Raw genomic sequence first — 27,088 nt, forward strand, 5'->3', positions numbered from 1 at the left:
AGAAAACCTCACTACAAAGCGGCTCTCCGTCTTTGTTACGGGCGTCTACACCCTTCTTCATCACCTTCAATTTCATGAGGAGAAACGTATTAAAGCCACCTGAGCCTGTGGGTTTGATGGATAGTTTCTCACAGAATCTTAGAATTTGCCAATTTAAAAGAAGTCTCTACCAGGCCATCTAGTTTCTCTCTCGTCACACAGCCATTTATTTTATGATCTCTTTTAATGATTTCTCAAAGAAACGCAAGTTGTAATTCTGCAACTTTCTTTTGCCACTGATTTCCTCTGCTTGTTCAGATACAGACTTTGTGTTACGTGTTTTCACGTCATGTTAACATGCTTTGGGCTCCATGTTAACTCACCAAGATAAAAAGAACCCATTTTATCAGACATCTACAATTACTTGGGTTCTACTGCCATTTAGTAGTGCTTATTCTTATAAGTTTTATACTTTTTACCTAGATGGTATTTTCCCTCTATTTTTTTGTTAAATATCATATTCATAACTTACAACTCTATGATCACATAATACTGAAAGACAGATGTTCATATGCATGTGATATACAACTAAAATATTTTAACATATCATAATGAAAAGGAATTATTAAGTTAAAAACAAATTAAAATATCCACAAACAGAATACTATAGTGTAAGTCTTACAACTTACAAGATTTCAAACTAACTGCCTAGTCCACAGATAGTGCTGTAAACATTACAGAATTATACTCTGGAAATCACAAACAAATTTTTTTTGAAGAAATGGTATAATTTTTGATAAGCAGGCTTAGAGAAAGGTTGTGTGTGAAGAGAGGAGCAGAAACACAAGGAGAGACAAAGAAAGATGGTAAGACAGATGGAGAAGATTAGTGGGTTATAACAATGAGAACTGACAGTGAGAGGAAATGCGCAAGAAAAGATGAAAAACAATCAAGAAAAAAGAAAACAATACTTGAGAAAAGTTGACATCTCAAATAGCCTATACAAATAGCTGGTTCAAGCTCATTCAAAATCTGTTAAACATAAAATAAAACAAAAATGAAATAGCAAGACACAGAAACTTGAGTAGCTCAAATTAAATGAATGGATACTTGGGTTCCAGCCCCATGTCGGGCTATTGCTGACAGCTCAGAGCCTGGAGCCTGCTTCAGATTCTGTGTCTCCGTCTCTCTCTGCCTCTTCCCTGTTCGTGCTCTGTCTCTCTCTCTCTCTCAAAAATAAACGTGAAAAACATTTTTAATGGATGGATACTGTCAGGTTTTGTTGAGGATGTGCAGCACTGTAGCTTAAACTGATGCTATTATGTCTTTAGAAATATGGGTGCCGTTCTTTAAGGTTATCTAAGCACAAATAAGAACTCAGCAATTTCATATGTAGAAGAAATACACACATCTGTGCATCAACAGGTGTGTACAAAATCCTCTCAGCAGCCTTGTTCCAAGTAGTCAAAGTTGGAAAAAATCCAAATGTCCACAAATATTAAAATGGGTAAATAGAATTATGCTATTGTTGTAACAGAACACTAAGGAGTAATAGGTAAGCGTGAAAAAAACCAAAACCACCTCAGTTATCCACAACAGAGGGAGCGAATTCCAGAAACAATATGTTGAGCAAAAGAAGCAATACTCAAAACTACTTAAAAATAATACTGGGGACACCTGGGAGGCTCAGTCAGTCGAGCGTCCAACTCTTCATTTTCGCTCGGGTCTGTGTTGTGGGATCGAGCCCTTCATCAGGCTCCTACTTGAGTCTCTCTCTCTTTCCCTCTGCTCTTTGTCTGTTCATGCCCTTTCTCCCTCTCTCTAAAAAAGTAACAAAAAACAAAGAACAAATAATACTGTATGATTCTATATGTACAATTTTCAAAGAGACACGAAACTAATCTATGGTGTTAGAAGTCAGGCTAGAATAATCTCTGGAGAAGGAGGGGTTAATGTTTGGAAGGGTAATTAGGGGAAGCTGAGGTTTGTTAATATTCTATTTCTTGAGCTCATAGAGGTCATGTGGACGGATGTGCCCTATGCTCATTCACTGATTTTCATTTTATGCTTTTGGCAATTTACATGTGAGTCTATTTCAGCCAAATACTTTATAAAGTAAAACAAACAAACAAAAAGTTCACACACACACAGGAGTGTGTATCAGAAGGGAACATATATGTATAGAAATTCAAATGTATAGAAATTCAACAATAAACCTCCTGAGATAGAATATGTTTGAATAATTAAATCAGGGAAGTTGAAAAAGAGGGATTTGGTTGATAAATTTTTGAATATACTAGAAAGACACATTTCAAAAAATTCTCTGTCTCTTTCACATACAAACACTAGGTGAACACAAGACAGATTTTTAAAAATAAATAAATGTGGGGCAACTGGGTGGCTCAGTCAGTTAAGCGTCCGACTGCAGCTGGGGTCATGTTCTCGCAGGTTGTGAGTTCAAGCCCGGCATTGGGCTCTCTGCTGACCGTGCAGAGCCTGCTCTAGTTCCTCTGTCCCCCTTTCTCTGCCCCTCCTCTGCTGATTCTCTCTCTCTCCGTAATAAACTATAAAATAAAAAAAAATAAATGCTCTATGTTTCAGATGAAAAGATCTCTGGTTTTATAAAATGTAGATTTAAAATGAAAGACACATTTTACTGTTCTAGTAAATACCAAAAGGACTCCCAGGTAGTTCAAAGAAAATGTGAAACAGGAGTTTAAAATGAAAATGAGGTTAAGGCACTGAATGATTATTTGTTAAAAAAAAAAAAAAAAAAAAAAGAGGAAGTTACACAAAACAAGAAGCCAGAATGTGTCTCCTAGGAATTTAAAATAATTGGAGGAGTTCTTAGTAGAGCAAGTGGGGACTGAAAAGTGGGGAGATATCTTTTTGAGAAAGTCAGTTAGGAGCAAACATTGCAGTAAGATACTCACTTAGGAGAAAACACTGCAGTGAGATACTCACTTAGGAGCAAACATTGCAGTAAGATACTCAGGAACAAATATTGCAGTAAGATACTCACTTAGGAACAAACATTGCTCAATGAAGCACGTGTGTTCACGTAATAATGCAGGGTTTTTTTCTGTCCTACACATTCCGCTCTCCGGTGACACAGGAAAGATGTGTGTAAGGATCAGAAGGTCTTGTGCCTAAAAGAACTAAGTAAGAAAGCCATCGCTTTCAGGATGTCTGTTTCCCCTTTCTGTGACCCTTTTCCCTCCTTGAAATTCAATCTCAATTCAATCACTGAATAAGTCTTTTTGTTTTTTTTTTAAATCACAGCAAGGGGTTCTGACTTAATGTGTCACCACTTACTTGAGAGTTTGAATTTTTAAATATGACAGTAATTATGGCAGGCTTGGGAGTTATTAAAATAAATAAGTTATGCTCCCTATCCTTGAAAAGCTCATGACCTACTCAGTTTGGAAAAACCAGAGACAGATTTTTAAATATCTAGAGCAAGAAAGCCTGTTGTACTAAGGAATGGATTGTAAGACCAAACAAGAAGTATTTCCGGGCAGGACTATAAGCTCAAATCACATCACATTGTCTACAGAAATAAAAAGTCATGCTTGGGATAAACAGTTCTGTGCAACTGGGGACCCTTGGGTATGATCCTCAAAAATTAGGAGTTCATAAACATGAACAGTTATGGCATAATATTTTAGGCAGCGATGGATCTCTTGGCTTGGTAATAGGAATGTTTACAGTTGTTCATGTTTAGTAGTCTGCTTTGGCATATTTCTTGGGGGTATCATTTTTAAATTTCCTCTCCTGGACCCTTTCTTGGCAGGCACTTTAGAAAACTGCCTTTAGCTACTTTCCCCTGGTAAGAGGCCTCCATTTAAGAAAGAAGTTCTCATCCGAGACACGTATACCTGTCTCTTCTAGGAAAAGCAGGCTCCTCTAGGAAAAGCAGCCCCCTGACTCACTTATACCTGAGCCCAGTTCCCCAGGGATCTACCCGCAGGCTTGGTGGCAGCTGGAGAGACTGATTTGTCCAAACTAACTTCCCTTCCGGACTTCTAAGATGTTGCCTGCAGCCACTCCAAACAACTGGCCAATGGAACTCTGCTTCCTGCAAACACCAACACCTAATTGCAGTGAACTTTAAACTTCTTTAGAAAGGACTCTAGACCAACACAAATGATTAAAAATTAAATGTGCTCCATATATTAAATAATAATAATAATTAAATGTGCTCCAAAGAGTCCCCCCAAATATGTCTACTCTCGTGTTAAAATAGGCTAATAGGGCTCAAAATGGGAATCACTTCTCTAAATGAGATCAAGTATACATAAAAATAATTCCATCAATTGCACAATACTGATTTTAGTAAAGAAAATAGCCAGGTATGTGGGTTTAATAATTAACCGGGATTGAAACAAATTCAACACACAGTTATTCCCTTTATATTTTGGTTTAATTAAATGCAAACCAAGATTAAACTGTATCCCCAAAATACGCACTTACAGTCATAGCAAAGGAAAATATTACTTAAGAGAAACGCTTACGCTTGATGGATAGCATCTAATTGTTTCTCTAAAATATCACATGCTCATGAAACTTTTTTCTATCACTATTTTACATCCGTGATCTATTCGGGCAGTATTGAAAAATCACATCTGTCCTGCTTGATTTACAGTAGCTCGTTTGATCTTCCCCTAAGCTCAAGTTACAGAAGATGGAGTAAAATAAGCTAAATACATAAATTAAGTAAAAGACATCCAAATGTATCTCAAAATGGTTATATTGCCTTTGTTAAGGCTATTGAAAGGAAACTTTTTAAGTTTGAGCATCGTTACTAAATCCTATATACAATGGCATTCAGTGAAACTCCACTATTACACGAAGAGAAACAAAAACCATCTTATCCAATTAACAGCTCATTCATTGTTAAAACCCCAAGCTTCCACGACTTAATACAAAGCAAATACCAACTTCCTCCCAGTTTTGCAGTGCAGTTAGCATTGCATGACTATTGAAGAAAGCAAGAGAGAAAGCCTGATTCAAGCAAGGGTCAGAGGATTTAAAGTCAAGAATATTTAGAAGAAATGGAAAACCATAGCGCTCTAGATCTTGCCTTTTAACTCAATGTGAACTGCCAAGAATTACATTGCTTTCTTCTCAGAACATTCAAAAACCAATTGCATGTCTCTACTGTGTATCTGGGAACCTTGTTTCATTGCCTTTCAAAGGGTGAGCATTATGAGGGAAAAAATGATGCCAAAGTGTCACAAAACACATTGCCCTCCCCTCATTTTTTATCCAATCAGCAGAAAGCCCATCTATGTGTAAAATCACAGATTTCTAGAAAGATGGTGAAAGCAAGGGTAGAAAATGGAAAGTTCCATTGTTGGGACAAGTGGGAGTTATTCTCAAGGGAAAGGATAAAACTAAATATTCATAAAAGAAGCCACATGAGAAATCCATTATTAAAGGATTTAAATAATTTGGACTTTTTTTCATTTTTAAAAATCATATGGTCAAAGCTTTTCTTTCTTTCTTTTTTAATGTTATTTTGAGAGAGAGCGAGCTCATGAGTGCACCCTTGCATGGGGGGAGGGGCAGAGAGTGAGGGGCAAGAAAATCAATCCTAAACAGGCTCCATGCTGTCAGTGCAGAGCTAGATGTGAGCCTTGAACTCATGAACCGTGTGATCATGACCTGAGCTGAAATCAAGACTTGGTAGCTTAACCAACTGAGTCACCCAGGTTCCCCAAGGTCAAAGCTTTTTTTTTCCCCCAAAAGAGAATTTCTCCCCAACTCCAGTCAGTAACATATGTATGTGTGTGTATATGTCTGTATACACACACAAACTGGCATGATATTCGTGAAAACAATAGCAATTTACAGAATTACATAATATTGAAGCTCATGTTCAAATATACTTAGAGTATATTTAATCTAGCAACCCATGACTACAGGAAGAATCCTTTCAGTAGACACCAAAAAAGTAGTCTCTATCCTCTGTCTTCATTGGATCTGTCTCAATGCTACAGGGACCTTAACACAGCAATAAATATCTTGGTTTAGCTTCTTCTAACAAGCCTGTGCTTTGCCCTAAAAGTTCAAAGTTTCTTAATAATGAGTTATGATTTGCTATACAATGTATTCTCTAGCATCCTGTAATTTCCAAGTTTAAAATAGACAATCATCTAAAACCTTATTTATCAGTTACTTGTAACTACAGATTTTTCCATAAAATAACGACACGTGGTATGACAACAGGCTCACTTTAAATCCTCACAAGTACGGGCACCTGGGTGGCTCTGTCAGTTGAGCGTCCGACTTCTGCTCAGGTCATGATCTCATGGTTCATGGGTTCAAGCCCCACATCAGGATCTGTGCTTACAGCTCAGAGCCTGCAACCTGCTTTGGATTCTGTGTTTCCTTCTCCCACTGCCCCTCCCCTGCCTGCGCTCTACCTCTCTCTCTCAAAAATAAACAAACACTAAAAAAAAAATCCCCATAAATCAATGCATATCTACCTACCTACATAGACATGCATATATATATACAATAATAAATGAATAAAACTATGCCTAGAGTTTAGTTCTGTAGAGTTGGAACATGTATCTATTCATTGACCAGGTATTTCAGGTTTTTTCTTTACATGCAAGGCACAATATCAATAAATGTACCAATTTCTTCTATAAATATCAATATCAATAAAGATAGGATCAATAAAGATAGGATCAATAAAATTCACAAATCTCCTCTGAAAGAAAAATGCATATAGCCATTATATTGTAGGTCTTATTTATTATATGCGTATTATTTATACTCTCTTATAGATAGCATTCCACTCTGGGAAAATACACTTGATAATTAAATTCTGGATGCTAGAATAATCTCCTACAGAAAAGTGCCTGATATCAAAGTAAACCATGAGAAGTACTGCAAATTTCATTTTAAGATATAAGAATAGTGGCACTGGGCAGCGTGTCTGGATGGCTCAGTCGGTTAAGCATCCAGCTTCAGCTCAGGTCATGATCTCATGATGGTCTGTGAGTTCGAGCCACACATCGGGCTCTGTGCTGGCAACTCAGAGCCTGGAGCCTGCCTCAGATTCTCTATCTCCCTCTCTCTCTGCCCCACTTTCTCTCAAAAAATGGATAACTGTTAAAAAAAAGAAATAAGGAAAAAGAATACTTATGCTGGGCAACTCCTTGAAGAAGCAGTCTATGTGAATGGCAGAGCTGGTGGTTGTAGGTGTGCAACCGGTTGGACCCTGAGGCTTATACCAAAGGATCACTCAGAAAGGAGAGTATCTAAAGATAATGTTCCCCTGAGGAAGCAGCAGAGGCTGTGGAATTTGACGTGCCTTTGTTTCAATCTTGGCGAAAGTACTTACCAACTAATGCAACCAAACGAGTTGATTAACAGTTCAAAAGTTCTTACCTTTAAATTAGGGATACAAGAAAACCTCCCCAGAGAAATGTGTCAAATGAATCATCTGCCTAGCCCTAGTCCTCCTCCAGTGGCCAGTGGATGTTGGAAAAGGTCGCTGAGAGGAAATGACCACTGATGGACCCTCTAGCTGGACCAAAGCAATCAGAGGCTCGTTACCCATTCTCCTCTCCTCCGAAGGAATGTTCTGCCCACTGTTCCTGCAATGGGCACCATTTTCAAGGACGAAGCCTTAAGAGACCAATGTTTTGTTGTGACCATCTGGGCAGTATAAGCTGAATGAACCCAGGTAAGACCTAACGATATAAACTTTTAAGATTCTGACAGGCACATGTGGAGATCTCATGGGGCTGCTCATATATAAGTGTCCTTGCTTATTAAACTTGCCATCTACCAATCTGGAAAGGTCTGCCTCTTTGCTCACTCTCTTCTTGCCCTGTATGTTTGGGGCCAATTTGCAACTGACACTGGATGAGGAAGGTAAATGTGTGCTCCAAGAAGCAGAAGACTGAACATGCATATTCACAGCAGAAGGGAACCACCGAGAAGTAGAGGGTTGACCACAGTGAACAAGTTGATTAGTGCATACATCCAAACAAGGAAGGCTCTGCATTTCCACAAACGAATGAGGTGGTGCCGGGAATTCCTTTCTGCAGGGATCTGGCGTGACTGATGTGCAGTTCTATAAATGCACCTGTTTGTCTCCTGATCCTTACACCTAGTTTATGAAAGTATTAATATAACTTTGATAAATATTTTGGGTTATAAACTCATTTCTCATCTTCATGTAATGAAAAAACAAAAACAGAATTTGAAGAAGCCAAATAAAAGGCTGTATATTTGGAGATTATATAAAATAAATTATGCATATTCTAAATAGAGGCCCTTTAATCAAACTACAGGATCTCAGGGCAATATTCAATTTGACTTTATAATACTTCAAGAAACAGAATCCACTGGTTATAAGAATTTTAGATGCTTTATATTCAACATCAGTGACTCATAACATTTTAGCTACCTAATTCTCTGCTCTGTAAATCCATTAAATATTTTAAAAATGTTTTCCAAAAAATTTAAGTGTACTAGCGCAATTCTTTTTTTCAAGGATTAAGTTAAAAAATGTTTTTTGTTAATTCAAGTCAATGCATCTGAACTTAACCTTCTAGGAAATTTGTTTTTTTTTAATTGGGTTATTTTATGATGGGTACACTTGTAATTAGTAACAGCTGTGACTCTCTATTTTGTAAAACTGGGGAGGATAAGTTATCAAATCAATCGCATTTGGATAAATCTCAAGTTTTTATAAGAGCGATTTGAGTAGAATTTTTGGCAACGTTTTGAAAATACTTAAAGAAAAGTACAAATATTTTAGCTAACCTTGTTATAAAGGCAAAATATGAATTATCTTTCTTCCCAACCCCAAGTTAATTATGCCATTCACCTCTTTACCTCCTACAGAGATCCCTCATTCTCTGGAAAGATTCTAAACGTTTATTTTATCACCTCTGTATGTCTTTAGATGCATCCCCACTGTTGCAAGGGAAACTCTAACTAGATCACCCATTGTCTGCCGAGAGCTGGGATTTCAGATGAGCCTTGGAAAATCATCTTACCATTAGGCTATAAGCAATTTTGAAAATGGAAAGTGGAGCATATTTACTACACCTGGTGAGTCTCTAATTACAATGGTCTATGTTCATCATTTACACACATTTGTCATTTTAATTAATTACTCAGGGCTCAATTCAATCCCTTTGCTGCATTCTAAAATTCCCATTGATTTAAAAGGTGTAATTGTTGCCATAGAGTAATAGACTTTTTGGAATCATTGGTTTTTATACAATCAAGAGCTATTCGATATCATTCACTCCCTGTGTGGAGTTCAGGTTCCTGTCACTTAAAGTCATTTTGCCTTTCTTTTTCCTGTGACTAAGAATACCAAAAAACCTATTTTGGGTATTTTAGAAAATCATCTAAAAAATTCTGTGTTCAGTCTTCCAACTCCAATGTTTAACATCATTATAAATATGCATAGGAATTATTATATTATCTTTTATTAATAACTGCTTTATGTAAATATTAAAGGCTTGTTAAGTAGGCAACATGTTTGCTTGTGGGTAAATTCATTCATAGGAATATCAATTTTAGCACTCAAATGTAATGCAAACATTCTCAATTATTTATAACACCTTTCATTCCTGAACTCCATTTTTTTTTCAATTCTAAGTATATTTGTTGCTTTTTAGTGTATTCAATAACTTTAAAATAGAGATTTAAACAATGTCATGAAAAAAAGTCATTCACAATCACATGATGGAATTTTTTTGGTTTTAGTAGTATGAAATTCTGGGGAAAAAGTGAATCTTTATTGGTTTTAATTAACTAACTTAGTATCTATGGTGTAATCAAATTGATTTAAATTGGTAATATGTAGGCTTCCTTCATGTATTATCTACAGGTGTAAGCCAGTTGACGAAAGCTTGTAGATTGCCATGGATAATTTCCAACAGTAACTTGTTGTTATTGTTTTTGTTTACTTAGACTAAAGCAGGTGCTCTTTGCAGTGTTTTATGTGGAGAAACTTTTGTTATCATCACAAGAAACTTGCCAATAAACCATTTTTACCTCCATTTCATGGTTATGTAATTTCCAAAGTTCACAAAGTAACAGATTAGAACTGATCTCAGACTCTGTACGTCTGGAGACTGCACTCCTAACCATCATGCTCCACTGTCACCACGCCTTTATGTTTCATTTTATTATAAAATGTTTGAGACCTAGTCATAGGCATATTTTCTCTCTCCCGCAAGATCCTTTTAAAAATAACTACTGGGTATTTTTGGCTTTCACTGACACAACACATCTAATTAAAACCCAACTCCGTGGCAAATTCAATATATGAACTGGGTCTCTAGGTCCACAACTTGGTTTGTTTATTTAGGGTATTAAATATATTTATGTACTAATGACCACAATCAAGATATTAAATCTTACTAATATATCAAAAACTCCCCTGAGCCCCTCTATCATATAAATAAAGTCCTGCAATACGCATTTATGTTTGAATTCTTGCACTCAGCATGATATTTTGCAATTAGATTGCTACATGTGCCAAACGCTCTTGTTTATTCAGTGTGTATTCCACATCATGAACACACCAAACTCTCATTAGCACAAGTTGATGCACATTTGCATTATTTGGAACAGTTATAATTTTTGGCTACTATCATCAATGCTCCTACCAACATTTGTGTACAGGTCATCGTGTGAATATGTATGTTCACTGCTCCTGGGTAAATCTCTAGGGTTCCTGGTTCAGGCATAACTTTGGACTTCACTTTATCTCTACTGCTAATCTGTTTTCTAAAATCCAATTGTACAGTTCTGCATTCCCACCCCCAAAATATGAGACTGCCAGTTACTCCACATCCTCATCAACACATCCTTCTAATTTTAACCAAAATGGATGCACAGTGATATGTCGTTGGAGTGTTTATTCCTATCTCTCTGATGACTGCTGATTCTGAGTATCTTTTCATCTGCCTCTTAACCATTCATTTATCTTCTTGTGTAAAGTAACCGTTAAAAATGTTTACCCATTTTGGGTTGTCGTATTATTGAGTTGGCAAAGCCTTCCAGATATTTGAAAAACAAATCCTGTAAAGTTTTATGAAATCGACCAGGGAACCCACTTCTTCCCTGCGTTATTTTTTCCCTAAGGACGTTAATTATGACCTTGATCACTTTTATTGATAAAGGGTTGTTTATATTATCTATTTCTTCTTGGATATATTATAGAAGTTCGAGCCTTTTAAAGATAAGGTTTATCTTGGCATGATGTTCCTCATAATAATCCTTTGTTCTCCCTTTAATGTCTGGAGGATCTCACTTAACATTCCCTCTTTCATTATTGATACTGTTCATCTGTGTCTTTTCTACTTTTATTAGTCTCAGTTTTATCAAGTTGATTGCATTTTTCAAAGAATCAGCTTTTGATTTTATTGTGTTTTGTACTTTTTCTATTATTGATTTTTGTTCTTATCTATACTATTTCTTCTTTTTTTACTTTTTGGATCATTAGCTCTTTTTCTCTGCATTTATGAAGGAGACACTTAGATAAATGAGCTTTCATCTTCGCTAACATAATCATTTAAAATCAGAAATTACCTTTAAGAACTGTGTTAGCTGCATCCCATATATTTTGTTAAGCTGTGTTTACATTTCCATTCAGTTCAGACTAAGTTCTCATTTGTTGTGCTTCCTTTATATGAAGGTTTTTGTTTAACTTTGAAGTCTATGCAAATACTTTAAATGCTTGTTTTTTGTTTTTTTTTTAATGTAATTTTCAACGTAATTGGGAATTTCAATGTATTTTAATTTATTGATAATTAATTTATGTCCCAGCCTATGGTCTATCTTGGTGAACATATCATGAGCAGTTGAAAAGAAGATATTCCTATTGAGTGTGGTGTCTGTGTCACGTAGGTCAAAGTGATTAAGAGTGTCACTCCGTACTTCTATGTTTTTAATTATGTTTTAAACTAATTATTTTATCAACCATGGAAATAGGTATGTTAAAATGCTTCAGGTGCCATTGTGCGCTTGTGTCATCTGTCCTTTATTTATGTCAGTGTTTCAATATGTAGTTTGAAACGCTGTTATTCGGTACATAGACATTTATAATTGTTATGACCTCAAGATGACTAAACTATCCTTAGGAATTGTTCCACCTTTATAGTGGTAATAATATGTACGATCTATACCTATTTTGTCTGGTACTAATAGATTCATAAAAGGCATGCTACCTTTCTTATCTTTACTGATTGCATAGTAAACATTCCAGTCATTTGTTTTCAACCTATGTCTACAGTTGTACTGAGACATGACTTGTTTTTTACCCGTGAGGACAATCATTGCCTTCTAATTAAAGAGAGTCTATTAAAGGCAGTTTAATGTAATTGTTAATATTGTACCATCAGAGCATAATTCTGCATTATTTGTTTCCTCTTTGGCACCTCTGCTTATGATGACTCTGACATTTCCTCACCTTTTTTATTGAAATATTGTAATTTTCACCCATAGGTATTTTCATTATGTTTTCACTAGTTGTTCAATGATTCCACAGTCTATGTCAAGTTTATTTTATACCACTTTACATAAAATGTGGAAAACTTTAAATCATAAAACTAAACTTAACCTCGGGCTGTATACCATCATAGAAATCTATAAATTCATGTCTTTAGTTTTTGAAAAAATAAGCCATTATTTTTTCCAATATTTTTTCTGCCCTATTTTCTGCGTGCTTCCTGTATTAGTTTGCTAGGTTACCATAGCAAGGTACCATAAACTGAGGAACATAAGTAACAAATTTAGTGTCTCATAGTTTGGGAGGCAGTAAGTAAGATCAAGGTAGGAGCTGGGCTGTTCTCTACAGAGAGCTATGAGGAAGAATCTGTTCCATGCCTCTCTCCTAGTTCTTGGTAGTTTGCTGGTAATCATTGATGTTCCCTAATTAGCAGAAGCATCACCCTTGCCTCAGCCTTTATCTTCATGTGTGTTCTCCTTGTGTGCAGATCAGTGACCAAATTTCCCCCGTTTTTTAAATTTAGTGTGTATTTTATTTCTCAGAGAGGGGGGGGGAGAGAGAGAGAGAGAGAGAGAGAGAGAGAGAGAGAGAGCGCGCGCATGAGTGGGGAGGGGAAGAGAGAGAGGGAGACACAGAATCCGAAGCAGGCTCCAGGTTCCTAGCTGTGAACAAGGAATCGGACGCAGGGCTCCAACTCACAAACCGTGAGATCATGACCTGAGCTAAAGTGGGACCCTTAACCAACTAAGCCACCCAGGCGCCCCTCCCCTTTTGATAAATAAATTAGTCATATGGGATTAGAAGTCCACCTAACTCCAGCATGGCCATCTGCTTTACTCTAAATAAATGCTTGTTAAGTATGCTCACAAATGCAATATTAAATGATCAATGGCCTCATCGGTTTAAACAGTTTTGAGGACCTGATTTATATTGATTTCTGTTATTAGATATTAATAAAATAGATTACTTATGGAAGTTTCAGAAATTCATCTACCAGATATATTTCATGAATGATAGAAAATAATCAACACATCAATGTAATTTCATACTTTTTAAACTTTCTACTACCATGAAAAAAAAAGAAACACAACAACAAATGCAAATTTCCAACTTTCCAGCCAGGTCAAATAAGGGCAAATGTGCAAAAAGGAGTAACAGTTCAGAATGTTCTATCCAACTTCTTAGGATGAAGTATAAATGTCCTTAGGGTTGAGAAGAATCAGCAATAGCAGTCAAGACAAAGGGGAAAAAATGAGACACCTGTCAAATGAAACATTAACCCTCAGGCTAAAAATATCTTAAATGGTGGCCTGAAAGGTATTATATCTGTTGAATCCAAATGTTCCCTCAGGATTAAGATTTCTTTTCCACAAACTTTAACAGTACTATAAACACCAGTTATTCACAACACTGAGGACAATTGTGATCCTGAGTAAACAGTCAAGTTTTAAACTATGTTTAAAGTATGTTTTCTTCTCTTTAGCAAAGAAATAAATATGTGAAGAGTATATGTCCAAGATGACAAATGAAGTTCCTTGGAGAAATAGAATTCTAAACTTTATGTGCTCTGTACCATTTACGGACACACACGCTCTCTCAGAAAAGTTCTGTAAGAATCTGGACATACAAACACCTCAACTAATTGTCTCTGGATTTCGTATCATAATAACCCAAATTCATTCTTGAAACCACACACTTAAAGGTGTCCAATCAACGGTCAGGATCCTGTGGCAGACAGGCATTAAGGTGGCTCCAATGGTCCTGCGTATTGGTGTGCAGGGTTTTTGTCAGCCTTTCCTCTCGAGTGTGGCAGATGTGACTTGCCCGAACCAATAAAATATGGCAAAGGTAACAGGATGTCATACCCATGATTTGTTGGCATCAATGAGATGCTTTCTCACTATCAACTCACTTTCCTGCTTTCTTGCTGACCTTGAAGAAGCAAGCAGACATGGGACAAATTCCTTGTAGAGAAAACCACAAATGAGGCAAGTGTGGGTGGCTGTTAGGAGCTGAGAGCAGTTTCCAGATGACAGGTAGCAAAAATCTGCAGCTCTCAGTCCCACAACCAGGAAGAAATGAATTCTACCAACAACCTGAGTTTCGGGGTAGATTGTCCCTCCAGTTAAGACTGCAGCCCAGCCATTCCCTTGCAGGAAACCTTCCAAGACCCTGAGTATGGGAAAGAGTTAAGCCAGGCAGAGATTCTGGACCAGGAGACAAAAGTGAGGTAATAAACCTGTGTTTTCTAAAGTCACTAAGTTTGTGGTACATTTTATACAGCACAGCTAACTAATATAACATTGTAAAATCATATTTTCTTCTTAAAAAGGCATTCTTTTGGTGGTGCCTGGGTGGTTCAGCTGGTTGAGCACCCGATTCTTGATTTCAGCTTGGGTCATGATCCTAGGGTCATGGGATCAAGCCTTACATCAGGCCCAATGCTGAGCATGGAGCCTGCTTAAGATTCTTTCTCTCTCTCCCACTACTCCTCTCCTCTGTTCATGTTCCCTCCCTCTCTCTCTCTCAAAAATATAAATAATAAATAAATAAAAAATAATGTCATTCTTTTTAACTCACTCACTTCTAATTGCCAAGCTATTGAGAGAGTACATTAATTTTTTACTGGGCTGTTTGCCCTGAGATGATTGGTAATCATTACTGAATTAAAGTTATTTTAAAATTTATTACTTATCTGTGGCTTGGTATCTACTTGGATTTAACATCTTACCTTGATACAGTATGGTCTATGATGCCAAAGAAATATTATTATTTGAATGCACATTTGTGCATTAATACACAACTATATACCTATATCTGTATTTTTATATATAGATATGTTTTTTCTAATTAAAAGTTACACGTACTTTTGATGTCATATATATGCATAAGCATATGCATATGTCATATATATGTGTGCATATTCATATGCATATATATATATATATATATACAGACACGTGCATACAATATTCATTCTGATAATTTAACCCACCTCTAAAATATTCACCAGTATCTGAAATTTATAAAATACATGTGAAATATTTTAAAATCACCTAAACAGATTATAACTCACCTCAAAACCTGTATTACATTTTGGATCTGTAAATGAGCTACTCATATATGTAGGTTTATTTGTATTCAAACTGTGGAAGATTTTTAAAAAGCTAAGAAGCAAGCTTCTCTCAAGTGTGGTAGATCAGAGGTAGACCAATGCTTTGTCAACAACTAGTGAAGCAAGACAAATTATAAAGTTACAAAATCAAATTTTATTAAAGTTTGGTCATATATTCCTTCACTTATTTTAAAGTAAGCTCTGCTGGGATGAGCACTGGGTGTTTTATGGAAACCAATTTGACAATAAATTTCATATATTGAAAAAAAAAGAAATATTATAACTTAGGCATATTAAAAACATTTCCAGGTTAGAAAAATAAATAAAGTAAGCTCTGCACTCAAGGTGGGGCTTGAACTCATGACCTCAAGATCATGAGGTGATCTTGACCTTTACTGACTGAGCCAGCCAGGCACCCTCAAAATCACGTTTCTAAAGTAATCAGTGAGTGAGCTTTCAAACCAACAAGCACTTGGATGGAATCCATTTATACAGAGGGAAAATTGTATAGGTGTAAACTAAGTATTCACAGCTACTTTTTTTTAATTTCCTAGTTGCATGTACCCATTCAGCATGTGCACCTAGAGTATGCAGAGGACCTCATGGGGAGAATGAGAAATGCTTTTAGCACTTGTATAGGGACACTTACACAAAATGTGGGTCTTGATGGGTCTCCAACTCAGGACTGTTTTCCCCAAAAGCATTTTACTGCACGTTGAGGATGTTAAAGAAAATACAGGATTAAAAGGAGAGCATCTTAAAAGCAAAGAGCAGATCTTCTATGTGCTGTGCTGTATAGTGGACAGACTCCTGCTGGAACAAGGGATTCTTAGAAATTGAAAACTTGAACAGAAGGCTGAATTGGCCATGACAACTTTTATCTGCCTTTTATCAACAGTTTGCAAACACAAGTATAATGAGACCCATGATAAGACTCCTGGTTCCTAGCAGAGGGCCACTACTAAAGGACAGAGTCATCAGCGGAGATTGTGGTAGAGTTTCTAAATTGAAAACGTCAGAGTCTTTGAAGACAGTCTTCCCTTGAAGATATATGACAAATTTTTGAATCAACACAGCTAGGCTGAAAGGAAGATACAAAATTCTCTGAAAGGCAGAAATAAATTGCCAACAACCTTTCAGGATGCTAAGTCCAAGAAAGCTACCTACTGAAAGTTTTTGAGGGTCACATTCTGGTAATACGAGTGAACCACAGGTATGTTTAGACTGACAAATACTGAAACTCAACCCTGATTCAACTCAGTCCCTAGCTGAATTATGGTGATACATCCTAGGATCTGTGTGATAATAGATGTATAAACCCTCTCCTGTGAAAGGTAATGTGATCTGAAACCTCTAAACTTCTTTTATACAGAGAGATCAGCATACATTGAAAATATAAATGAAAGAAGCAAAAGTATGTAATTAATAAACAAAACAAACATTAGACAATAGAAGTGAACCAAAAGGTGACCCAGACAGGAAAGAAAGCAGGCAACGATTGTAATGAATTTGTTACAGAAAATAAAGTAAGGATGGATAAAATAAATTGGTGAAAGGATGGAAAATTCTGAATAAAACTTTAATTATAGGAAATTAAATAATGTGCCAGAATAAATATGTATTATGACTGAAATTAAATGCTCAAAGGGTGGACACAGCAAAACACAGTTTAGCAAATGGAAATTGCATCAGAAAATAAATCAGTATAAATCACAGAGAAAAACAAGAGTAGAAATTTGGATACTAGTTTAAAACATTAATGGAACATACCCCAAAATCTTAACATATGTAATTGAAATTAACAGAAGGAGAAAGCAACGCATGGGGAAAAAAAATCAAAATTTGATGACACGATATCTGAAAACTTTGCCAAATTAATGGAAGATATCAATTCAAAAGGCTAAAAGGAAGAAAACAACCCTTAAATACCTCATTGCAAACCAAAACAAAGAAAACATCTTAAAAACATTAAATACAGACACGGATACTATTACTGGCTGTACTGTGTTCCTCCCAAATTTGTATGTCGAAATCCTAACCCATAGTACTTTAGAATGTGACTGTATTTGGAGACAGGTACTTCAAAGAAGAGATTAAGCTAAAATGGTGCCAATAGCACAGGGCCTAACCCAATCTGGCTGATGTCCTTGTAAGAGAAAGAAATACATGTAGACACACACACACAAGAGATACCAGGAATGTAGAATCCCAGAAGAAAGATGTGTGAGGGCAGAGCAAGGAGGCCATGTCTCCAAGCCACCAAGAGAGGCCTCAGAAGAAACCAATCCTGCTGATCTTGATCTTGGATTTCCAACTGTGAGGAAATGAATTTCTGATATTTTGTTACAGCAGTCCTAACAAATGACGACACATGCCTTCAAAGAAACAACAGTAAGACTGACTGCTGACTTCTCCAAAGAAAAGTTAAAAGCTTTTTTTAATGGCTGGTAAAAATAAGACTGACAACTAAAGAAAAATCATTTAAATGAAGTGTATGCCAAAATATTCATACATTTCAAATATGCAGTCTCTTGCAAAAAAAGTCACAAATAAGTAAAGTACTGAATACTTCCAGTTACAAACACTACAAATTAGGCAAAACTAAGGCCCAGTTGGAGCACTCAGTTTGGAGGTTATTTTTACTGGGTTTTGGTTACATAGTAATGATGTCTTTTGTGTCTATATATATTTAATTAGAAACTATTTAAACTATGGAGAGAAGTAGTTAAAATTAAAGAGGAACTGAACTAGTTGCTAACCTGCAATATTGAATTGAGAGAAGAAATTTTAAAACTAAACAGAGCAACAGCAAAAACCTCACAGATACAGAAATGAAATGGAAGAGGGAATGATGAATACCAGAAAGGGGATTAAGTCTAAAAGTGCATGTGTTTTATGTGGTTTAACATATCTCTAGACAAGAAAAACATGACAGTAGTAAGGCAGAAGGTAATGCACCTGAAGGTAGATATTGCATTCACCTGTTCTAGAGTTATTAAGTAAGTATTGCATTTAATTGAGAACATATGATACCCTCTTTAGAATAAACTATTAGAAATAAAAGAAAGCTATATTGTTAAATGGAAATAAAAAGTTTAAAATGAAACTTTTAATAAATATGTTTTATTTATTTATTTATAATAAATAAAATGACTGAAAGCAAACGCAGCTTAGCTACAAAAAAAAAAAATTGAAAGAAGACAAAATAGGATTTTAAAGTAAATGAGTTTAATAGAAAATACAGTAACATCATAATAGCAGTTATTACAGTGAATATGGGTTAAATTCTCCAAGTTAGATGCTAATAAAATTCGACTAAATTTGAGTCAAAGCCTAAGCCTAGTCTACTCTAAATAGCTATCTTGTAAAAATAAAGATACAGGATGGCTGAAAGAAAAGTTTAGGGAAATAGATCTCATGTAACATCTCAACAACAAAAACATCCATTAAGCACAGATTTGAAGGTAAGAAGCTATACTAGATATAAAGACGGAAATTTCATAATGATGGATTAATTACAAATATTTCAAATTCCGAACTTCTATGTACTCAGTAACATAGCTTAAAATATATACAGCAAAAATTGAGTGAATTATAACAAGAAAACAATTCATCATCTTCATGGGGGACATTAAGAAACCTTTTGCAACTGGTGCTAAATGAAATGGAAAATGAGGATGAAATGAAATATCTTTTAATATTATTAAAAAAATGTAGGGGGAAGACGGCAGAGTAAGAGTATCCTTGACTTACACCAAGGTGTATCCGTGGATACACCAAATATTATACCCCTATCAGTGTGAATGACCCAGAAAAAAGCCCCAAGACTAGAAGAACAGACTCTCCACAGCTAATCATAGAAAAGAAAATAGCAGGAAGAATGGAGAAATGGTTAGGAGTCAAATGGACCCATGAGACTGCTTGCAGAGTGGGGACGGATGCAGTGGGTGTGGAGAGGGAAAAGGAGCAGAGCCCACACCAACCATCTCAAGCATGTGAACCTCCACTAGAAAAACAAATACCCATAACATTTGGCTTTGAAAATGAGAGGGGTTTAACTTCATGTGTTTTTTTTCACTAAGTTATTTTGAGAGAGACAGAGTTTGAGCAGGGGATGGGCAGAGAAAGAGGGAGAATCTCAAACAGGCCCTGCTGTCAGCACAGAGCCTGACAAGGGGCTTAAAACCTCAAACTGTGAGATCATGACCTAAGCAGAACTCAAGAGTTGGAAGCCCAACCAACTGAGCCACTCAGGTGCCCCTTGTACGTTCTTTTAATCAGCAGGGCTTAACACCTGGAACTTGAAAAATTAGTAGGCTTAGTTCTAGGAGAACTGGATGGCATAGGAAAACAAGTTCCCACCCTTAACTTAAAGAGAAGTACAACAAACATCCCTGTTGAGATAAAGCATATAAGCAGCAGTTTGAAAAACACCTGAGGTATATGGGAAGGTATATTCACTAATCTCACAGCACGTGCTGGAGGGGTCAGAATCTGTGGAAGAATTCTTTAAGAACAAGGGAGTAGACAGGTGCCATTTCCTTTCCTCAACCCCCAGCCTAGATACACAGACACCTGCGGGAACCAGCTCAATCAGAACACTCTCCACCTAACTTGCAAACAGTGTGCCCTAAACCCACCCTGTGCTGTGGACCTGCATCCTCTAATTTGCCCTCAGCAAGACTGTTCCAAAGTGGCTATAGGACAGGAATTTAACACAAAATGTGCTAACACCGTGCACTCTGCCCATGCACTCTCCTGTGCACCTGCCCCCTTCCACATGCGCTCTCCAGGAGCCCATTCAAAGCAGTGCCACAAGCTTGGCACTGTGAAAGCAGCCACAACAGGGGTCAGCACCACCATAAAGTGACTCCTGCCACAGGAAGAGGGGAAGAAAATCATACAGACAAGTTCCACCCCTGCCCCAGCAGTGAGCTGAGGACACACATCTGATCTGATTGCAGGCCCCACCCATCAACAAACACCTGTCAGGTGATAACACAGAGAAAACACCCTGTAATTTCCTGTGACTACAGCTCCTGCAAATGCTTAGTCTAACAATTCAAGCCCAAGGTAGGCCCAGACTGGTCCACTAACAACACAGGGACAAAACCCTGCTGACAACAGGCAATGAGAGCCATTGCAGATGACTGGACTGAAAGCAAATGCAGCTTAGCCACAAGAGTAAGGTGCACAAAACATGCACAGCAGACACTCTTGAAATGCCAAGTTTCAGTAAATAAAGAACACTGCATTGCATGGCATTATAGGACCTCTTTTTCTAAGGCCACTACTTTCAGGACCAAGAGACATAGCTGACTTTTCTACCATATAATAACAGACACAGAAAGTCAGATGAAATGAGGAGACAGAAGAATATGTTCCAAATGAAAGAATGGGACAAAATCAAAGCAAGGGAGCTAAAAGAAATGAAGATGAGTAATATGCCTGATGGAAGATTTATAATGGTCATAAAGATACTCCCTGGACTCGAGAAAAGTGTGGAGGGCTTCAGTAAGATCTTCACGAAAGAGACAGAAACATTAAAAAAAAAAAATTGGAAATGAAGAACTCAGTAAGTGAAATTAAAAATACACTAGATGGAATAAATAGTAGAATAGAGGAAGCATAAGAATGGATCAGAAAAATGGAAAGCAATCAAGCTGAGCAGGAGAGAGAAAAAATAATAATATAAATGACAGAGAATAAGGGAATTCATAGAACAACAAAAAGCATGTTAACATTCACATTATAGGGATCCCAGAAGGAGAACAGAGGAAAAAATGGGCAAAAAATTTATTTGAAGCTGAAATCTTCCTGAATTTGAGGAGTAACCAGAAAGTGAAATCCAGGAAGCACAGAAAGCCCCTAACAAAATCAAGCCAAGGAGATCCACCTTGGGTTGGATATACAGTAATTAAAATGACAAAAAGCAGTAATAAAAGAGAATTTTAAAAGCACAATAGAAAACAGTTACAGAGAAGAGAAACTTCATAAGGCTACCAGAAGATTTTTTGCAGACCAGAAGGGAGAGGCATACTATATTCAAAGTGCTGAAAGGAAAAAACCTCAACCAAGAGCATTTTATCCAGTAAGACTGTCATTCAGAACAGAAGGAGAAAGAGTTTCCCAAACACAAGTCAAAGAATTTAAGAACCTCTAAGCCAGTCTTAAAATAAATGTTAAAGGGGATTCTTTCAGTGGAAAGGGAAGACCATAAACAGGACTTAGAAAAGTAGTAATCACAAAATCGGTAACAAAGAATATCTATACAGGGATGCCTGTGTGGCTCAGTCGTTTAAGCCTCTGACTTAGGCTCAGGTCATGAGCTCATGGCTTGTGAATTTGAGCCCTGTGCCAGGCTCCAGGCTGACAGCTCGGAGCTTGGAGTCTACTTTGGATTCTGTGTCTCCTTCCCTCTCTGCTCTCTCCCACTCATGCTCTATCTTGCCTTGTCTCAAAAATAAACATTAAAAAAAAAAGAATAGCTATACAAATCAGTCACAGTATCCACAAAATAAAAATATGTAAAGTATGACACCATATACTTAAAATGTGGGGGAGAGAGGAATAAAAATTTAGTCCTTTTAGAAAGGATTCAAACTTAAGTCACACTAATTCATATAAACTGCTATAAGCTTAAGATGTTATATACAAACTAATGGCAACCAAAACCCAAAAACCAGTAATAGATACACTTAGATCATGTTCTCCTTAATTTTTACCTATCACTAATGAAAGCCAGCAAACTGTGAGAAAAGAGAGCAAGAGAAAAGAGGAAGAGAGGAAAATGCAAAAAACCATAAAACAATTAACAAAATACCAATAAATACATATATACCACTAATTACTTTGAATATAAATTGACTAAGTGCATCAATCAAAACACAGTGTGACAGAATGATAAAAAATTAAGACCCATCTATATGCTGTCTACAAGAGACTCCCTTTAAACTGAAAGACACATACAGATTGAAAGTGAAGGGATGGAAAAGCATTTATTATGCAAGTGAATATCAAGAGAAAGTCAAAAGAATAGTACTTATATTGAACGAAATAGTCATTAAAGTCTGTAACGCGTGACAAAGATACTATATAATCATAAAGAGAACAATCCCACAAAAAGATATAATGAATATATGTATATGTGCACCCAACATAGGAGTACCCATATACATAAAGCTATTAGTAACAAACACAAATGAAACAATAGTAATACAATAATAGTAGGAGAATTTAACACCCCACTTGCATCAATGGATCAAACATCCAAATAGAATATAAAAAAGGAAACAGTGCCTTTGAATGATACATTGGGCTGTATGGATTTAACAAATATGTACAAAACATTCCATCCTAATAGCAGACTACACACTCTTTTCAAGTGAACATGGAACATTCCTTGGAAAAGTCCACATGTTTTTTTTTAAATTTTTTTTTCAAAGTTTTTTATTTATTTTTGGGACAGAGAGAGACAGAGCATGAACGGGGGAGGGGCACAGAGAGAGGGAGACACAGAATCTGAAACAGGCTCCAGGCTCTGAGCTGTCAGCACAGAGCCCGATGTGGGGCTCGAACTCACGGACCGATGAAAAGTCCACATGTTAAGCTGCCAAACAGTCTCAACAAATTTTAAAAAATTCAGTCGTATCATGCATCTTTTTCAATCACAACACTATGAAGCTAGAAGTCAACCACAAGAAAAAAATTGGAAAGAGCACAAATCCACGGAGTTTCAATAACATGCTACTAAACAACGAATGTACCAAACAGAAATCAAAAAGTAAATCACAGACTGCATGAAGAAAACAACAACAACAAAAAAATAACACAAAGATCCAGAATCTTTGGGATGCAGCAAAAGCTGTTCTAAGAGGGAAGTTTATAGTAATGCAGGTCTACCTCAAGAAGCAAAACATTTCTCAAATAACCACCTACCCTTAAACCTATATATGCTAGAAGAAGCAGCACGCACACACACACACACACACACACACACACACACACACACAAAACAAAACCCAAATACAAAATTGGTAGAAGGAAAGAAATAATAAAAATTAGATCAGAAATAAAAGAGAAAGTAAAAAAACAATAGAACAGATCAATGAAACCATGAGCTGTTTCTTTGAAAAGATCAACAAAAATGATTAAAAAGAGACAGAGACAGAGACAGAGAGAGAGGACTCAAATCAACAAAATCAAAAGTGAAAAAGGAGAAATAACGATCCACACCACAGAAATAAAAAGGATTTTAAGAAAGGGTGCTGGGTGGCTCAGTCAGTTGAGTACCAGACTCTTGATTTTGGCTCAGATCATGATTTCACAATTGTGAGATTGAGCCCTGCATCAAGCTCTGTACTGACAGCATGGAGCTAGCTTGGGATTTTTCTCACTCTCTCTCTCTCTCCCTCTGCCTCTCCCCTGCTTGCTCTCACTCTCTCTCTAAACAAATAAAAATAAAAACAATAAAAATTAAAAAAAAAAAACAGGGTGCCTAGGTGGCTCAGTCAATAATCATTAAGCATTAAGCATTTGACTTCGGCTCATGAATCTCACAATTCATGAGTTTGAGTCCCACACCAAGTGGGCCCAAACCCTGCTTTGGGTGAGCACAAGCCCCACTTTGGGTGATCCCCGTTTTTCTCTCTCTCTCTCCCACTCTGTCTCTGTCTCTCTCTCCCTCATTCACTTGCTCTCTTTCTCTCTCAAAATACAAACAAAACAACAACAACCACCACTAATGGAGCAAAGTTTATTTAAAAAAAGGATTATAAAAGGTTATGAATAATTATATGCTAACAGACTGGACAACCTAGAAGAAATGGATAAATTCCTACAAACATATAATCCCCCAGAACTGAATCAATAAGAAACAGACAATTTGAACAGACTGATTACCAGCAATAAAATTGAATCAGTAAAGAAAAAGAAAAACCCAACAAACAGAAGTTCTGAACCCAGAAACTTCATAGGTGAGTTCTATCAAACATTGAAAGAAGAGTTAATACCTATTCTTCTCAAACTACTCCAAAAAACTGAAGTGGAAGGAAAGCTTCCAAATTATTTCTAGGAGACTAGCATTACCCTGATACCCAAACCAGATGAAGTCACTACAAAAAAAGAGAACTAGAGGCCAATACTTCTGATGAACATAAATGCAAAAATCCTCAACAGAACATTAGCAAACCAAATCCAAGAATATATTAAAAACCCATTCACCATAATCCAGTGGGATTTATTCCCAAGATACAAGAATGTTCCCGTCAACAACAGAAAGGATACAAACCACGTGATCATTTTCAATAGATGTAGAAAAAGCATTTGACAAAGTACAACATCCATTTTTATAAAAACCCTCAACAAACTAGGTTTAGAGGGAACATACATCAATATGATAAAGGCCTTAGAAGAACAAACCTACAGCAAACACCATCCTCAACAGGGAAAAACTAAGAGCTTTTCCTCTATGGTTAGTAGTAAGACAGGAATGTCTTACCACTGTTATTTAACATAGTACTGGAAGTTCTAGGCACAGCAATCAGACAACAACATGAAATCAAAAGTAATGAAATTGGCAAGGAAGAAGTAAAAGTTTCACTATTTGCAGATGACATGATACTCTATATAGAAAACCTTCAAGATTCCACCGGAAAACTACCAGAACTGATAAAGGAATTCAGTAAAATCAAAGGATAAAAACTCAATATGCAGAGCACGTGCACCCCAATGTTTCTAGCAGCACTATCAACAACAGCCAAAGTATGGTAAGAGCCCAAATGTCCATCGATGGATGAATGGATAGACAAGATGTGTTTATCCAATGGAGTATTGGAGTAACACAATGGAGTATTACTTGGCAATCAAAAAGAATGAAATCTTGCCATTTGCTACTACGTGGATAGAACTAGAGGGTATTGTGCTAAGCGAAATTAGTCAGAGAAAGACAAATATCATATGACTTCACTCATAGGAGGACTTTAAGATACAAAACAGATGAATTTAAGGGAAGGGAAGCAAAAATAATATAAAAACAGGGAGGGGGACAAAAACATAAGAGCCTCTTAAATATGGAGAACAATCAGAGAGTTACTGGAGGGGTTGTGGGAGGGGGGATGGACTATATGGGTAAGAGGCACTAAGGAATCTACTCCTGAAATCACTGTTGCACTATATGCTAACTAACTTGGATGTAAATTTAAAAAAAATAAAATAAAAATTTAAAATTTAAAAATTTAAGAAATTAAAAAGGAAAAAAATCAATATACAGAATTCCACTGCATGTCCATACAACAATAATGAAGTAGCAGAAACAAGAAGTTAAGAAGACAGTCTTATATGTAGGTGTAGCAAAAATACTATACCTAGGAATAAACTTAACCAAAGAGGTGAAAGATTTGTACTCTGAAAACTCTAAAACACTGATGAAAGAAATCGAAGATGACAAACGTAAAGATAGCCCATGCTCACAAATGGGAGAACAACATCGTTAAAATGTCCATTCTACCCAAAGCAGTCTACAGATTTAATGCAATCTCTACCAAAATACCACCACCATTTCCCAAAGAGCTATAACAAATGATCTTAAAATTTGTATGGAATGACAAAAGACCCAAAATACCCAAAGCATTCCTGAAACAGGAGAACAAAACTGGAGGTATCACATTCCCATATTTCAAGACATAATGCAAATCTGTAATAATCTATGCAGAACGGTGATGGCACTAAATAGACACATCAATCAATACAACAGGGAGCCCAGAAATAAACCCACAATTATATGGTCAATTAAAATTTTTTTAAAAAGGAGGCAATAATATGCAATGGGAAAAAAATCTCTTCATCAAATAATGTTGGAAAAAATAGACAGCTATAAGAGTAAAATGACCAGTTTTTTACACCGAACACAAAAATTAACTCAAAACTGATTAAAGGCCTAAATATGAGACTTGAAACCATTAAAATCCCAGAAGAGAACACAGGCAGTAATGTTTCTGACATTGGCCATACCAACATTTTTCTAGATATATTTCCTGAGGCAAGGGCAATAAACACAAACATAAACTATGGGGACTGCATCAAAGTAAAAAGCCTCTGCAAAGCAAAGGAAATAGTCAAGAAATCAGAAAGATAACCTACTGAATGGGAGAAAATATTTCTGAATTACATCTCTGATAAAGGGCTAGTATCCAGAATAAAGAACTTTTACCACTCTACCAAAAAACAAATACTCCAAATAAAAAAATAGAAGACACCAACAGATATTTCTCCAATGAAGACAAGGGTCCAACAGAAGCATGAAAAGATGCTATGACTCATCATCACGAAAATGCAAATCAAAATCTTGACAAGATACCACCTTACACCTGCCAGATGGCTTAAACAACAACAACAACAAATATAAGGAACAACAAGTGTTAATGAAGAGGTTAAGAAGGAATCCTGCTACATTGTTGTTGGAAATGCACACTGGTACAGCCTCCGTGGAAAACCAT

Source organism: Panthera onca, chromosome B1 (assembly GCF_046562875.1).
Source record: "Panthera onca isolate mPanOnc1 chromosome B1, mPanOnc1 haplotype 2, whole genome shotgun sequence".
Classification (NCBI taxonomy): Eukaryota; Metazoa; Chordata; class Mammalia; order Carnivora; family Felidae; genus Panthera; species Panthera onca.